Source organism: Vipera berus (genome assembly GCF_964194415.1).
Source record: "Vipera berus genome assembly, chromosome: 2".
Taxonomy (NCBI): Eukaryota; Metazoa; Chordata; class Lepidosauria; order Squamata; family Viperidae; genus Vipera; species Vipera berus.
The window spans coordinates 153321809-153340111 of record NC_138203.1 but is presented as its reverse complement, the minus strand read 5'-3'; the positions used below and the strand labels follow the sequence as shown (position 1 = coordinate 153340111).

The 18303-nt window shown below is 42.2% G+C and overlaps 1 protein-coding gene across 1 annotated transcript in view; it reads right to left on the bottom strand.

The window, feature by feature from the left end:
• The window catches only part of ERBB3 (erb-b2 receptor tyrosine kinase 3), a 115523-nt gene that overhangs the window by 80045 nt on the left and 17175 nt on the right, over positions 1–18303 (bottom strand). The window lies entirely within an intron of this gene.

Sequence of the window (18303 nt, the reverse complement as noted above, 5' to 3'; positions counted from 1 at the left end):
ATCTCATCTTTATTCCAGGAGATCTCTGAGATCACAGCTACCCAAAAAGCATTAAAGTTGTGTCATTTCAACCCTGTTCCCACCAATCAAAAAACAACAGGTTACCCAGCTAAATGAGGATACTGAAATCAACAAATCAGAGTACATTTATGTCTTGGCGTCTAGTCATGCCGGCCACATGACCACGGAGACGTCCTCGGACAAGCGCTGGCTCTTCGGCTATGAAACGGAGATGAGCACCGGCCCCTAGAGTCGGAAACGACTAGCACGCATGTGCGGGGGAACCTTTACCTTTACCTATACAAAGTCTGGCTTTTGGTATTTCAGTCAGATTTCTGGCTGAGCTTTCTTTCTTTTTCTTTCCAAATTATGCTTTCAATGGAAGATCTGCAGACTGAATGGAAAGCAAGACATGTTGTGAAAACTGTCCTGCACTTCTTCCATTCCTAACCATAAGAACAATTCGCAGACTCCCTCCCAGCCAAATACTGGGGTCATCTTTAGGACTTCTACTTTTTATTTTGGCTCTGCCAAGGCAGTCAATGATTTCAGTTTGGCCACGAAGTGTTTGGGTATTGTGGTGCTCTGGGATACAGGCATGGCCGTGTAAATAATTATCCACCCACTATGCTCCTTTACAGATTAAAAGCACAAACAGACGTAGCCTTGACCCAACTAACCTGAAATGCAACCCTGATGTTTACACACCTCCGTAATTCTTTTACATGAATACCTCTCCATTCCAACTGCTTCTACTTTGTTTTCCCAATTCTGTTTTTGTTTTTAACTCTGCCTTCTAATGACAAAAATAGCATAATTGTTAAGACATAGAAAAGGGCCCAAGAACACGGAAATTCCCACAAAAATTATTCCTCTAACAAGAATCCCCCAGGAACAATGTAGGTCTCTTCATCTCGCTTTCTGCTCCCCACCCCACCTTTACAGGGCAGAAATTAGAAAAAGGGAAGAAGAAAAAAACGGTTACCGGTATAGCATTCCTGTGAAGGAATGCTTGGAGCACCTGACAGAAGCTCTATAAAAACATTCAGTTACTGCTATTAACTATTAACAGGATAGCCCCAACATCTTAGATTTCAGGCCCGAAATTGAAGCAAAGAATGACAGATTGGAAGTGCCGGAAAACCTGTGAAAGGAAGCACCTTGAGCTCATAAGATGCAGTCAAGGATGCAACCTTGCCATGCGTTTGCTTGGGTCCAGACAAGGGTGGCCCAAATGTCCCATCCAGAGAGTAGCAGGTAATCGGGGCAGCTCCAAAGAGGCTTGATGGCTTGATAAGTGTACTCCAAGGCCCAGTATGGCATATGGTTAAAGCACCGGGCTAGAAAGCAGGAGCCAGTGAGTTCTAGTTCTGCCTTAGGGACAAAGCCAGCTGGGTGACCTTGGGCCAGTCACTCTCAACTCTGGGAAGAAAGCAAAAACAAATCACTTCTGAAAAATTTTGCCAAGAAAACTGCAGGGACTAGTCCAGTCAGTCATCAGGGGTCAAAAACTGATTTGAAGACATGTGCATACATGTGTGTGTGTGTGCGCGCACGCACACACACACACATGAGCACTGGGACCAAAACCCTAACCCAAACTCTTTCTACTTTATAGGAGAAGTACGCACCCAAAATTTTATAATCACAGAGCAGATGGCAAAGTGCAGGTATACTTACCAATGCTCATGGTATTATTTTTATATTAATAATACACATTTTCCTTCCCACAGTAAGTTGCTGCTTATGTCCCAGTGGGTCTTCCTAAATGAGGGGGAAAGGCTCTCTGCTATGCTCAGTTACATACATTGTTTTTTAACCTGTACGGGGGTTGATTGTAACTTATTGTGTTACTGGAAACCAGCTAGATTCGCAAGATGGGAAAGCATATAAAATTTTGGATAAACATTAATATAGTACTATAAGTGAATAATATATTCTGGTTGCACTATAGTTTCCATTATCAGCCATGAAATAAGGCTTGGCTGCTAAACTGTTTGGAAGCTGTTCAAGATGGGGACAGATACTATTTTGTCCTTTGTTTCAAGCAACAACAACAAAAACAGTCTTACTATTATGGCTCCCTGAAGTCCTCCCCTAAAAACAAAAAATCAGTTGGACCACAGATGGGATCATTTCTATGCATGGTACTTTTCAGGTCCCTGCCACAAATAGCTTAAAGAGTCTGGATGTGATTTCAGTACACATATAACTGGTTGAGGGCAAGAGAAGAAGGGCATTGACAGAGAATGAGGTGGCTGGATGGAGTCACTGAAGCAGTAGGCGTGAGCCTAAATGGACTCCAGAAGATGGTAGAGGACAGGAAGGCCTGGAGGAACATTGTCCATGGGGTTGCGATGGGTCGGACATGACTTCGCAACTAACAACAACATAACTGGACCACCTCTCCCTAAGAATAGCTGCCTATCCTACCCAATTAGATAGGGTAGGCAGACTATGGGTCCTGGACCTGAAATGTTGCCATCTAGCAAGACCTTGGAAGTGTACCTTTTTTGCAGCTGCGCCTATCTTGAAAAACATCCGGCACACCCCCCACCCACCCCCATTTAACTTTCCAGAAGGCCATCAAGACTTGGCTCTTTACTTATGGAGTGGAGAACAGTAATGGGTCTGTGGTTGACTGTTGGGGCATCCCAAGGGGATCACTGAGGCACCAGTTTTTAGTTTTTGTTATACAGTTTTATGTTGTTATTGTTGCTATGAGGTGCCGAGAGTTGTGTTCTGAGGCAGGCAGCCATCCGGTTTCTTTAACAATATAAATCTTAACAAATTAACTGAGGTGAGAGAAAGTGCTTGATTGCAGCTTATTGCCTCAAAAGGGTGTGTTAAGAAATATTAGGTTAGTTAGGGATACCAAAAATTCTGTCCACGCGGCTTTTCAAATAGATTTGTTACATAGTAAAGACTAAGTTTCCTATAGCTATAGGTAGAACGTGGACAGCTGTTGCCCTTGGAAAGTTAAAAATAAAATCTCAGTCTCAAAAAATGTAACTTGAGAACCCTGAGTTTTACCATATCATGTGTGCATAAATATCAGATACCATATTCTTGGTATAAGGACAATCTTTTGCCAATTATTGTTTTCCTGGAAATTAAAATAAATTAAATTAGGACAAGGACATGAAAAGTCATGCAAGCAGTCCTCAGTTTACGGCCACAATCAGCACCAGAATTTTCATTGCTAAGCAGGGCAGTTTTAAAGTGAGTCATTCCTAATTTTATAAACTTTTTGCCACACTGGTTAAGCAAATCACAGCAGTTGTTAAGTGAACCACGTTGTGATTAACCAAATCCAGCTTCTCTTGTTCACTTTGCTTGTCGTAAACCAGTTGGAAAGATTGCAGATGGCAATCACATGGATCTGAGACCCTGCAATAAATACATGCCAGTTACCGAGCCCCTGAATTTTGTTCACTTGACCATAGGGATGCTGCAACAGTTGTAAGTACGAAGACTAGTTTTGTAAGTCAGGTTTTTTGTAACTTCAAATCATCACTAAACAAATGTAAGTCGAGGACTATCTGTATATCCTCTTTTTTGTATGTATGGTTGTGCATTTGCTTCTTCTCTGTCACAGCCCTAAAATAGAAGCTGAGTTCCAAAAAACTCCCTACATTTGGGACAGTCTACAATAGTGATGACGAACCTTTTATAGACCGAGTGCTCAAGCTGCAACCCAAAACCCACTTATTTATCGCAAAGTGCCAGGGCCGCATCAGCATTGTGGTGCCGTCAGAACTGTGGATAAGAGAAATGCATAGAAAGGGATGATTGCTGCAAAAATGAGAATGAAAAGTATTGTACTATACAGAGAAATGCAAAGGGTGTAAATAAAGAGTAAAGAATGGTTCAGTTTAAAACAAGCTGGAAAAAAACACTAAAGAATTTTGATAAGAAGAAAGAGCTAAATAATTTCTAGCAGAATGAATGGAATTAGAAACCAATAGAAGTGAAAGAAATACTATCAATGTTAGAGCCTGAGTGGGGGAAAAATCTGAAAAGCAATAAACGCGATAATATTGAAAAATAAGGCTGCAAATTTAACTGGTGGGACTGAATAAATCTTAAAATATATGTGTGGATTGTTTATGGAGGAGGAGCTGGAAACGTATTTAACATGTATGCAGATTGAGCTCTGGGGAAAGATAATGACTATGGGGAAAGATAATGACTTTCTTCCAAAAAGAAAGGTAGCAGAAGCAAAAACTATGGGGGTATTGACTGGTAAAGATACTTGGGGATTTTGATCAAAACTGTACAAGAAGTGACGATGTGAAAAAAATTGGAAAGAATGTTAGGAATTGCTGCTAAACAGAACAGATTTTAGCTCTTCAACAGATAATGTGAGAAAATTGTCTACATCAAATTTGTTGATGCAGAGAAAGTGTAAGGTGTAAGCTTGAATTGTATAGTCTTGTGTAAAAACATGAAATTGAAAGCTGACTGTTGAATGCAGTAAGAGTGATAAGATGATGAAAGTAAAATATGTAACTGTTGCAATGCAATGTTTACACATTTCAGTGCTAAGCAGGAAGTAAGGCCAGGATGTATGATGTACCCCGATCTCTAATTTACAAATATATAAATATATCAGGAATGCTTGTGGTGACACTAGAGTTGTGTGTGTTGGCGAAGTGAATATTTCAGTACTTTTGTATGCAAACAATGTTGTGTGGTGGGTTGAGAAACCTCATTATTTGCTGTGAGTGTGAGGCAGACCATGTGATGCAGTGAGACACATACATCTGAAAATTAATGCATTAAAGATCAAGGCGTTTTTACATGACAGGGAAACCAGAGTGAATTATTGCAGAGCCCACATAAATGGTAGAAAAACAAAATACCGTAAGTAGATGTCTATGCTTTGGTTCAATGTTTGCTCCAAAGGAGAAAATAAGTGCTAGTGGAAAGGTAGATAGCACTGTCTTTTGCAAGAGCTTATTGGTTGTTGGAAGAAGCTAAAATGACTGTTTAAGTGTGTGCTTCTGCCAAGTGGCTATATAGAAGCAAGACTTGGCTATAACAGCAGAAACGTTGAAAAACAGCTTGACCACAAGTGGATATGGTAAAACAAGAGGATTAAAAATAAACAGGTAATGAATGTTGAATAAATACAAAAGTTAGTTGCCAAGCGACTGAATTTTGATCAAGTGACCATGGGATGCTGCAACGGTCATAAGTGTGAAAAATGGTAAAAAGTCACTTTTTTCAGTGCCACTGTGACTTTGAACGGTTACTAAATGAACTGTTGTAAGTTGAGGACTACCTAACCTAAATCTACAGATCTGATGAGAACATCTTCAGAAGGTCTGTTAAAAATCTCACTTAAATCTGAAGTCAGTGGGACTTGGACAAGACAATAGGGCTGCTCTGAGGAAGACTGAAGACTTTGGAGCTATTTCCTCCTGCTCTTACAAGGCATTTGAGGAAGGGTTATTATGTATGTTCGCTGCCTTGAGATACTTATAATGCAATAAAGGCATGATAAAAACCTAATAAATAAAATAATTAACAGCATTCTTGGGATGGGGAGGGGAGCACATATCCTTTTTTTCCTCTCTGCTGTATAACTGTAACTAAATAAGTGAAGGATGCTGCAAGGTACAGTTAGCTGTATCTTTTTTTCCTCCTCCTAGCTCATGCATTTATTTCTTGTCTTGCTCTTTTTAGTACTTGGCATATCATTACTTATCCCAGACAGGAAACACATGATGGATAGATGGATGTACATATGACTGCATGATGCAGGGGGAAAAATGCAAGCAGATCTTGAGCGGCTTGAATTCCACCAGTCTTTGCTACGCAGTAGATAGAAAATGCCTGGACTCTATTGATATATAGGGATGGAAATCTGAACGGCAAGAATTCTTTTATGCATCACCTGCCTTATGTTATCGATGCAACTTTTCCCTGAATAATTCTAATGCATTTTAGAACATTTCAGTTATTTTGAGCCATCTTGGATCTAAATCAGAAACCCACCAAAGTTGTAACAGCTTCAAGCACATTGATTGACAAAGTTGTGCTCCATCTGTTCTGATAAAAAGCCACAGGCAGTTTTGCCGATAAATGTGAGAGTGGGAATTGTCCTCCTCAAAAGCCCATAAGGAAAATAATATCAGAAGCATTTCTTGTTGAATTTCTGCTTATTATGCTGCTGATAAAGCACTGAAAGCCCTTTTGAAGGTATGTGATAACTAGAAGTATCCCCAGGAAAGTGAAATATGATGAAATGTGAACCATAACATTGTGCTGCCATGAAACAAGTCTGAACCCATAAAAACCCAATGAACTTTTCATCATTTTGACATCCCTGTGGCCAGCTGCAGATGCTGGATGGTAACCCTAATTTAGAAGAGACCCTGGAAAATGCCCTTCACAAATTTCACCATGAATAAATGAATGGTCACTAACTAGCATCTCCTGGAGAGCCCAACCAGTTAAAAGTGTGCACATCGGGATATAACTTCCAAAGCACCCTGGCAAATTCCAAAAATACATCCATACGACGGGAGATCCAGAATTCTCAAACACAGCAGCCTTGTTTGGATCACAACTCTGCAGACAAGCTTTCATTGTGAATAATTATTACAGAAAGGTCAAACTGGGAGCATAAGAAAGATAAGACATAAACTCTTCTCCATTTTAATCACCTTAAGCCCCCCTCACAAACACAAGGGAAGGCCGAAATAGTTATTCCTAACTCGCCACCTGAACATGAATGGCAGCTTCTGTTTTCTGACTGATCCTGTGGGGACTGAAAATAGCCTTTCAGCAAATTCATCAAAGCCAAATTAGGAAACTTCTGGGCTGTGTGCCAAGAGTTCAAGAACTCGTCATTCCACAAAAGGGCTTGTTGTGAAGTCCAGAAAGCTACATGTCACTTTCACAGTGCACCCTGCACTGTGAAATCAATTTCTCTACTTATAATCCCAGCAGCTTCAAGAAGACAAAACTATTGGGAGACCTGCTGTGATTGGAGCCTCAATTAGATGGCATCCCTTGCTCATCCTCTCACCTTCCCCTTAAATTCTAGAATCTTCCAGGCCTTTTTGTAAGCTTCCTTGTGTTCATTTGGTGAGTTTACTTCAGAAGCAGGAGTTCAGTACTATAACTTTAAAAGTAAAGTTAAAACTTTAACTTGATTAAAAGCAAGCCTGCAATTTAACCTGTAAAACCTTAAATTCTGCACATGCCTTTTTTGGAGATTAGTCTCGTTGGGTAAGGAGACTTTACTTCCAAGGAAGCCTACACAGGATCACAGCTGAAATGTCTTTAGCTTCAATGCTTCTTAAAGGTAAAGGTAAAGGTTCCCCTGCACATGTGTGCTAGTCGTTTCCAACTCTAGGGGCCAGTGCTCATCTTTGTTTCAAAGCCGAAGAGCCAGCGCTTGTCCAAGGACGTCTCCGTGGTCATGTGGCTGGCATGACTAGACGCCAAAGGCGCACGGAACGCTGTTACCTTCCCACCGTAGTGGTCCCTATTTTTCTACTTGCATTTTTACGTGCTTCCGAACTGCTAGGTTGGCAGAAGCTGGGACGAGTAGCAGGCGCTCACTCTGTTACGCGGCACTCAGGATTCGACCCGCCCAACTGCCGACCTTCTGATCGACGAGCTCAGCGTCCTAACCCACTGAGCCACCGCGTCTCTCTTTCAATGCTTCTTAGGATCCACAAATTGATTATTGTGTGTATGCTGTTACTCAGATGGGAAAGATTAAGTTAGATTGTTACTTTGGAATTCAAAATCTCTTCGGTTCTGAAAAGCCACTTGATAGGAGGATCATTGTTACATATAGGGTGGCATTAGTACCTCAGCACGCAGAGAGAATGTGAGAATTTGATAGGCCACCCATCTCATTGTCAAACAACATTCAACATGGGGAGACACAAGGAAAAGCAAAGGACCAACAGCAGGAATAAATTCATGACTCAAGTGTGTTTCATTTACATGAACTAATAGCACAATTCCATTTAGATTAACTTGTAAGTAGTCCCATGATTCAGGGGATGTACTCTCAAATATAGGATAGTATGTATATTAAATGTGGATTTAAGAAATTATGTAAAATAGATCAGGAAAAGGAGAGTCACAGATTCATTTTAGAAGCTGCACCTGAATTGTAAGGGGGTGGGGGAAACTGTGTGAAAACGCACTTGCAAATCAAAGTTGGAGTTTATAGACTGGACTATCCAATCGGTTGATTTTTCATCTAACCGTATTCCTAGTGGGAGAAAATAAAAAGCACAACTGTAGAAATACAGGTAGACCTTTGCCAGTTAAGAAGTTTATAAAAAATTAGGAAAAATAAAAATCTCTAAATAGTTAAGGTGTGTTTTTTTTCTTTCAATCACCGAAAGCATTTTCATTTCAGGTATTTTATACAGTATCTCATTGTTAGCCTGAAAAGGTTTTTTTCCCCCCAGAAATATGCAAGATTCTGAAATGGAAAGTTGTCTTTACTGTTTACTTTGGCTTTTCCCTTATCAAACAGACTATTTTATCAGTATGGATTTTATCCAGGGTTCACTTCTAAAGTACTTTCATTCCACTCTAGCCAGGTCCCTATAACTTCTCAATGGCCTGGTAACTTAAGCCTTACTGCACCTGAGATTCAGAGAATCAGGTGACTCACAAAGGCTTTGATAATATCAGAAGCACCTGGAGGTAGTTTCAAAACACATCCATAGAAATTTGCCCGATTTAATTCTGAAATTTGGGGAAACACTGTATCCTGTACAGTTGTAATTAGTGCTCCAAAATAAACTGTTGCTTATTTTCATTCGGCTTTACAATTTTGTAGTTTAACCCTTCAAAAATGTTTACTGCTTTTGCAATCCAGCCCTTGCGTCATATTCAGTATACTGGTCTAGTTTAACGAAGAGAAGGACTAGGGGTGACATGACAGCGGTATTCCAATATCTCAGGGGCTGCCACAAAGAAGAGGGAGTCAAGCTATTCTCCAAAGCGCCTGAAGGCAGGACAAGATGCAACGGATGGAAACTAGTCAAGGAGAGAAGCAACCTAGAACTAAGGAGAAACTTCCTGACAGTCAGAACAATTAACCAGTGGAACAACCTGCCACCACAAGTTGTGAATGCTCCAACACTGGAAGTTTTTAAGAAGAGACTGGACAACCATTTGTCTGAAATGGTATAGGGCAGGGGTAGGCAACCTCGGCTGTTTTATGACTCATGGACTTCAACTCCCAGAATTCCTGAGTCAGCTGAGTCTGGGAGTTGAAGTCCATGAGTCATAAATGAGCCGAGGTTGCCTACCCCAGGTATAGGGTTTCCTGCCTGAGTGGGAGGTTGGATTAGATGATCACCAAGGTCCCTTCAAACCTTGTTGTTGTTTTTATTACTTAAATTCTACTTTATCCACTTTTAACATTACAATATTTCTAAGCTCAGGGTTGAACTGTGGGGTTCCCGGTGCTCTCTGAGCTTGGTTGTTTCCTTGCAGACATTTCCTTTGTAACATCATCAGCATTAGGGATGAATCATCTTGGAGAAAACACAAGCACGCTCAGAGAGCATCATGGACCCCTCACTTTTAACAAGGGCTGAAAATATTGAAAGAGGGAATGTATGAATGCCATTTGAACTAAGAATGCAGATCTGCCTCCTGCAATGTCAGAAGAATATCCAATTAAGGGCATTAATGTCAACAGCCCAAAGTTATCAACATTTGAATAATTCACACACTTTTCCCCCCCTAATGATTTCCTGGAGTCAGGAGTGTAGAGACAGCCACATTGTCATCCTTTAAAGGCTCCCTATTAATATGAAAATTAACTCAGGTGTGGTTATAACTATTAACTCAGCTTAGCCATCTCGAGTGGGTAGTTGAAAAACAAATCAGAGAACTAATGTGGTGTAGTCATTATTAAAGCTTTAATTTAAAGATGAAGAAACTCTGGTTTAAATTCCGATGTGCCCAAACTGCTATGCCATGTTTACTACCACAATTGGCTAATTCTCATAAGTGAAGCTGTAGATTGTTTCCAAACCACAATGACCTCAAGAATTAAGAGGGAGGATGAAAAAAGTCAACTCAGGACACCAGTTCTTATTGATCATGTTCTTACAACCACCAGCTGGTAAATCTGTCCTAATGCTATTCAAGGTTAATGGGCATATGTTCTCCTGAATGATACTAACTTTCTTTCTTCCCTCTACCTGTCACCTGCAATCTGGTCCCTCAAACCAGCCAAGGTTATAGACATGGAATTTTTCCCCAAGAGTGTTAGAAGTCTATTGGTCAGCTGTTTGGAGAAAAAAAAAAGAGCTAAGAGCTAAATTCAGCCCTATTCCTTCCCTTCTTTTTTTTTCCTGCCTCAAAAGAGACCAAGACTTTTGAAAGAGCCTGGGAATTCCTAGTCTTTGAAGGCTGCAGCTATCTTGACTTTGGGAAGAATTCAGGACTCTCCTTGTTTTGCTCAAAGGGCTCCTGTGACCACAAGACCGGGCTTGAAGTGGAGAACTGAAATTCAGGTGGGCTTTCTAGGACTAGACAGGTGAAAACAGGGCTACACACTTTCATACATTGTGTCCAAAATTGTACCTTGCCAACTGAAAATGAAAAGGTGGGCTTGTGATTAGGCACTTTTGGAAAGCAATTTCAGTCAAAATTCAGTCTAAATAGTTCAAATCGAATGGAAGATGTGAGACTGTGACCATTACTGTACTTTGAACACATAAATAAGTTGCTCAGGAATAAATCAACAAGAGAATGAGGTCGATGCAGTTGAAAAAGAACTATAGAGCACTCAGGGCCAGTCACTGGCCTGCAATTCAACCCCTAATTTGCAAAACAAGCAGTAGTAAGAGGGGCTTATTGTGTTCTTCTCCAAGCAGGCAGCTTGGCATCAAGTTTGGAATTCAGCATCCAGAGGATCTCTGCATTGGTTTAAAACCAAAAAACAAAAAGCAAGCATTGATTTCCCTAAAAATGCAGAAGGCATTTTTAGAAAACGTTAGAAACAACAATAGCTGGACCAGGATCCAGAGAGAAAAAAGGAATCATAATTCTTTGTTATTCCTCATGGCTATCCTTATGGGAGGTAAACAGGGCAGGTATGATATTTGTGTAATCTGATTAAGTTGCAGAGTCAACTTCACTTTTTGTGTGGGAAGTCAACATTTGGAAGACAAGTAGAACTGCTTGGTCCGTAGATTGAAACTATCTAACAAAGCTCTGCTCCAGACTCTTCTAGCATCTGAGGTGAGGTGGTGGTGGTGGATCAAGAAGATTCTTTCTGATTATGATGATCCCCTCATGGCATTTGTTCTTTGCAAGGTTTGCCTTGTCTTCACTACTAATGTCAGCTTGGCACCAGACAAATACTTTTTTATCTTCCAATCTTTGAGATTACAACTGTACATGGGACTGCCCAGAGTAAATATTTCCTTGAAGGGGGATATAACAATTCAAAGAAAGAACTTAACTCACAAGCTCTGAATGAGAAGCAAAGCTCTTCACACATCCTTAACAATTTGATGTTCTATAGGCAAATCACAATAGCAATCATTAATGGACAATCCTGGGGATTGTCTCCTCAAAATCAAAATACTAGAGCCTTGGTGGAGCAGTGGGCTAATGCCTCCTTAAGTAACACCACCTGCCTGCAATTAGTGCAGGTTCGCATCCCACCAGGCTCAAGGTTGACTCAGCCTTCCATCCTTCCAAGGTAGGTAAAATGAGGACCCAGATTGTTGGGGGCAATAAGCTGACTTTGTAATAATGCCGCTGGGGGGGGGGGGGCGAAAGCCCTAATAAGCAGGCATATACATAGAATGAAGGCTATTGCTAAGCACATTGACTTGTGCTTTAGACTGTAAGCCGCCCTGAGTCTTCGGAGAAGGGCAGGATATAAATGGGATTAAAAAAATAAAAAATAAATTAAAAAAAATCACAACCCATTACTATTCCTCAACAGCTGTCTAGAGTAGACTAAAGCAAGGCTGTTTTTCCCCTCCCCTCCCCCCGCCACCCCCACTCCCCAAAGTTTCAAGGAGCTGAAAGACATTTGCTGAAAGGTTTTGCTATCCGGCAATGAACAGTAGCTCAAGCTGTCATCTATTATCAGAAGGCCGGGCTGCTATGGTGCTTGCTATGGGTTGCAAAGGCATGTATGGAATATGGATGATATCTATGGCATGCTGAACTGATAGGGCTGCAGGGATGGGGGAAGAGGGGGGGAGACATTTCACCAGGGAAAAGGAGAGGAGAGAACACAGCTGCTAAGCAAGGCCTGTCGTCCACCACCACCCCCTTTTTTTTTAGAGAGATGGACAAGGCTATACATTTTGGGGGTGGGAAAGAGATGGACAGGCCACAGGAACTTCACACAAGACCTCTGTGCTGGAAAGATTCCTTCTGTAATTCCGCTTAGATCACTGGCATAAAATTGCACAGCTCTCCCGAGTTTTCCTCTGGAAAATGGGATGCCTGGGTTCTGCAGACGGGCTTATCAATGGCCTTGTTTGCTCCTAGGAAACCATTGCCTTGCCAGCTTTCCCACAGCTCAGGTTAACTGTCAAGGACTGCAGGTTGCACTGTGTTTATTTATTTGTTGTTTATTTTATATCTGTATCCTCCCACCTGCTCATCAAAGTGTAAAAAAGGTTTTAAGAGCAAGAAGCAACATACCCTCCCACCAACCCACATGCAAAACAGAAATGGTGGGAGCCAAAGCGTTTGATTAAGTGCTCTCCAAAAAACAGAGTGAAGGTTTATGTACCAAGGGAGGTGAGAGTTGATGTCAAACACCTTTTAGTCTTTTTGCCTTCTTACTGAAAATAGGCCAGCAAAGAAGAGACAGAGGAAATCCCACTGGCTTCAGATTGGTGAGACTAGGAAGCCTGCCGACTCTGAGGTTGACAGAAGAAATGATTTATAACAGCCAGAAGTTAGTCTCTTAAGGCAGCAGGTGTCTTCCCTGGGGCTTCGGAAAGAACCAGAAATATGCAGATGTTTCAATGGCCACCTTACTTCTAAATCTCTCAGAAGATGAGCCAAGCTTGGGATGGTGGTTGATGGGTATAAATAGTCAGTGCTGGTGGCAAGGCCTTCTCCTAAGACTGTCAACTTTTCATTGGGAAGCATGAGTTAAGACAGGAAGAAGTTAAAGATTGATGGGTCCATTCAAGGATCCTTGCAAGCCTGTACGTGGAAAATCTGGAGCTTCAGCTGGGCAATCTATCTTAGCCATCACCTTCCATGTGCACTGTTAAATAGCGGGTTCTTTGGCGCAGGAATGAAGACGAGGTAGCTGAGTACAGGGAAACTCATATTTTATTTCGTGCAGAATCTGTACTGGGCAAATGGCTGCAACTAGCCACAATATATAGTCTAGCCCCTAGGCGGCAGCCAATAGGTTTGAAGCAACCATTGCCGCCTAGGGATAGCCAATTGTAGCGCTGGAGACTTGTAGTCTGGGTTGCTGGAGAGCCATTAGCTGCTCCAACAACCCACGTGGTATTACTACGAGCCCAGTACATAACATGCACGAGACTACAACTCCCAGAATTCCTGGTCCACATGGCCAAAAAGAATATGGCAATCTAACACCTACATTGGCCAAATAATGAATCTCATAGTTTCTCGTATTCCTGCTAATTGGAGCACTATATCATCTGTACAGGGGTGGACAACTATGGCCCCTTTATGACCATGCTGGCTCAGGAATTCTGGGAGTTGAAGTCTACAGGACATAAAGTGACTATAATTGCCTACCCCTGATCAAATAGATGACTGGTTGATTTAAATCCAACTCTTTCCTATAGATGACACAATAGCAGGGCACTGGTCTCTACTGCTGGGTGTCTTTGGTCAGGATAGGGTCTACCCCAAGTACCACACGAAGCAGATTTTGCCCCCTTGAGTCAGTTCTCCTGTTCAACACTTAAGATGCATTTGTTCCACACTTCCCAGGGTTGTCAGTCGGTATGAGAGGGAATGATCTCGTGTTTTAGTTCTATTTTCAAAAACAAGTTTCTAGTCCTCACAGAGCTACCAAAACACCATTCAAAAATCAGAGAGCTGCCTAAAACTAAGCATATTTAGGAACACATTTTGCTGGTGAGCTCTGAGAACTAAATCCTCTCTTGGAGGAACAAACTAATGCCTCCTTAAGTGACACCAACTGCCTGCAATTAGTGCAGGTTCGCATCCCACCAGGCTCAAGGTTGACTCAGCCTTCCATCCTTCCGAGGTAGGTAAAATGAGGACCCAGATTGTTGGGCGCAATAAGCTGACTTTGTAATAATGCCGCTTGGGGGCCCCCCGAAAGCCCTAATAAGCAGGCATATACATAGAATGAAGGCTATTGCTAAGCACATTGGTTTGTGCTTAAATTGTAAGCCGCCCTGAGTCTTCAGAGAAGGGCGGGATATAAATGGAATTTTAAAAAAAAATTAAAAGAGGGACAAAATTCTCTCAGCCAATCCACCTCACGGGGTTGTTATGGGGGGGGGAAATGGGGGGGAGGTGTGTTGGATATGTTCATCAGGGTTAATTGTAAAAAATAAGAAAGGGAACATACAAATTAAGAAATAAAAAACAAGAGGGAAAGTTGCAAGGGTGACTGTTCCTGTCTTGCTTTTTCCCCAGATGGGCAGGCCTAAAATAAATGACCTGCTAAGAGTCTTTTATCCTCCCATAGAAAGAAGGGACTCCCCATTTCTCTCCAAAGAGGGGGCGACCGACCCAAGGGGGGGGTTCTGCTTCCTTCCCACGGCGCTGGCCTCTACTTCTTTTGCTGTCTAGCCAGGGGTGGGTGGGTGGGAAGGGAAGAGGCAGGCCTTTCGGAGCTGCAGGCTGCCCCAGGGTCCTGACCCAGAGCTCCCTCCAATTAAAAGGCTGCCATGGCTACACAATGAGGAGCCTTTATGCCCTTGCATGGAAAAGGCGTAGGGCTGCCTTTCATTTCGCTGCTGCTGTGGCGGCCCATTAGGGGCTTTTCCATAATGCTGGCTTGTCAGAGCAGCCAGAAGCCTGGAACAAAAGAGCTACAGAGACGGAAAGCACCATGTCCCCAGATTAAAAAGGGGGGGAAGGGGGGGGGAGAAATCCATGTTCTCAGCAGGGAAGATAGCTCCCTCCAACTGGAGAAGCTGCCAGGGTGGCTGAGAGATGGAAAATAGCTGGAGACTGCACAAACAGCAATACTTTGGGGGCTTTGCTGCCATCATGGCCCAAGCAAGCTGAATTCGCTTTGTGAACAGGGCTGAATTCCCTGGTGAGAAGGGCTCTGCTTGCCTTAGCCAAGGGATGATCAAGGCTATAAAGATGGGCTTTAAGAGGAGGGCAGGTGTATGCACCCAGGGAGAGCGGAGTAGACCTGATCCTTCCGCACAGACACTCTTTGAGATTTCTCCCCCAGATTTGGAAGAGGAATAAAAAAAGATATGCAAATCTATGCAAGCTTTCTCTGTAATTAAGAGAAAGAAAGGGTATGCAAATATATGCAAATTTGGAATAAATGTGGCAAAGCTTTTCACAGTTCGGAATTGGTATGAATGTGGGGCTTGAGGGCCCACCATTCTTTCAGGAGCATAGAGAGCACAGAGGCAGGTTAATAAAACTCATCCTTCACATTTTCAAAGATTTTAGATGTCTGAGTCATACCTTCAAAAATGACACCAGCCCACCTGCTAAATGTTTCCTACATTCCAGGTAGCCCAGGGCAATTTTTAGATTAAAACCCCACCAGTTCTCTAGTCCTAATACAGTGCAATCTTTGCACATTCCTGTGCGGAGCTGGTATTTGCCATGTGAAACTAAGGACCGCACCAGCCACATTCCTCCACGCCCAGCAACACACATCCACAAAGCCGCCTCTGGGTACACTGCCGCCACCACCATTTCCATTTTGGGCTTGCTGTCCCAACATTTTATCTCCTCCTTTTGGGGAAAAGCCTTGCCCCGTTCTCCAGCCTCTTTTCGGTCCCTCACCCTCTTAATGAGGCTGAAAAAGACTGCAGACTGAGGTGGTCAAGCTTGACTAAGCCAAGTTTAAAAACTTCAGCAAAGACGGACAAAGCATTTGGACAAGGAGGAGGAAAAAGAAGAGAGGCTGAATTCATGAAGCACAAAAGGATTTGTTTGTTTCAATGCTTACAGCAAAGAACTTCCCAGCAAAAGATTCTGTATTTCCACAAAGAATTTCACAATCAGGGAGAGTATTTAGGGAAGGTGCAACCAATGTCTGCTGCCCTCTTCCCCATTTCAAAATGTATTTAATTATCCTATAGAAACCTTCTACCTCTGTTGATCTGGATATTTAAAACCAGCCCTGCATTTGTTTAAGATGCATTGTTTTGTCTCACAAGATGAGCTTGAACATACCCAAGAGATGGGCTTTGCAATCTTACTTTCTGTGCTACAGAATACAGAATAACAAGAGTTGGAAGTCTTCTAGTCCAACCTCCTTCTCAGGCAGGAAACCCTATAGTATATCATTTCTGATATCATACATTCTGTATCTTTCATTCCTCTGTTCTTCCCATCAATTTCACAGGGGATTGCCTGAAATGCCCAAGATCACAAGTACCGGTAAGTATTGTGTTCAGTGAAAGTGGTACCTCTCCAGCTAAGTTTTGTATGAGCTTCTTCCGCTAAACTAGCGGCCATAATCAGTGCCAAATCAATATGGGTGTTCTGGCTAGCTAGCTGAGGAATTCTGGGAGTTGAAGTCCAGGAGCCTTAAAGTTGCCATATTTGGACACCCCTGGCATAGAAGTTTACCCTCCTGGATATTCCAAAAGGTTTGATAGATCTATGATGCATAGTTTTGTGCAGAGAGCAATGGTGGTAGATGTTTAGCATGATAACATATGTCCCTTTACAGTGAGAACTCTCTCACATCTATACATACTTCCATTTATAAAAGCACCTCTTTATTAACAGATATTATGTTTTATCAACAGGAATAAAATACAAAACAGAGAAAACAGAAAAGCATACATCCAAGAGTAACAGCCACAAAAATTGTGTACAAAAAAGAAATAGAACCCCCACCCCCTCAAACATCAAATAAGCCTAACATTGAACATACAAAAAATCCACCCTGGCTGGATCCTGGAAATATTTTTTTAAAAAAATCTGATAAATTTTCTTCCCTTTACATAACGAATCTACAAATAATTATAAGCTTTCTCATCCTTATTTAACAAGAAAAATATATTATATAAACAAATATTTCAGATGAGATCTCTAATAATCAAATCAATCTAACATCTAATCTAATCTATCTCTATCTAGGTATATGTATATGTATATGTATATGTATATGTATATGTATATGTATATGTATATGTATATGTATATGTATATGTATATGTATATGTATATGTATATGTATATTTTATTTTATTTATTTATTTTATTTATTAAATTTATATGCTGCCCTTCTCCCTAAGGACTCAGGGCGGCTCACAACAATAAAAAGTTAAAAACATAAAATACAAAGTTTAAAAAAGAATTAAACAATGAAGTAAATACATAACAATTGACCCAATAAAACCAAATTTAAAACTATAGTCAGTCCAGGCCCGATTGTTGAAACATCCATGTCTTCAGGTCACGGCGGAAGGACCGAAGGTCAGGGGCCATTCGCAGCTCCGGGGACAGTTCATTCCAGAGGGTCGGTGCGCCCACAGAGAAGGCTCTCCCCCTGGGGGTTGCCAGCCGGCATTGCTTAGCTGACGGAACCCTGAGGAGGCCGACTCTGTGGGAGCGAACCGGGCGATGGGAGGTTGATAATGGCAGCAGGTGGTCTCGCAAGTACCCCGGGCCTAAGCCATGTAGGGCTTTAAAGGTGATTATCAGCACCTTGAATCGCACCCGGAGGACAACTGGAAGCCAGTGCAGCTCGCGCAGGAGTGGTGTAACATGGGAGTATCGAGAAACTCCCATAAGCACCCGCGCGGCCGCATTTTGCAGCAGCTGAAGCCTCCGGGTGCACTTCAAGGGCAGCCCCATGTAGAGAGCATTGCAGTAATCCAGGCGAGAAGTGACAAGGGCGTGGGTGACCGTGCATAGGGCATCTCGGTCCAAAAAGGGGTGCAACTGGCACACCAGGCAAACCTGTGCGAAGGCCCCCCTGGTCACAGCAGCCAGATTATCCTCCAAGTTAAGCCGTGAATTCAGGAGGACACCCAAGTTGCAAGCCCTTTCAGAGGGGGGCAATACCTCCCCCCCCATCAAAAGAGATGGAACATGTTGGACAATACGAGATGCCGGTATCCACAGCCACTCGGTCTTGGAGGGGTTCAG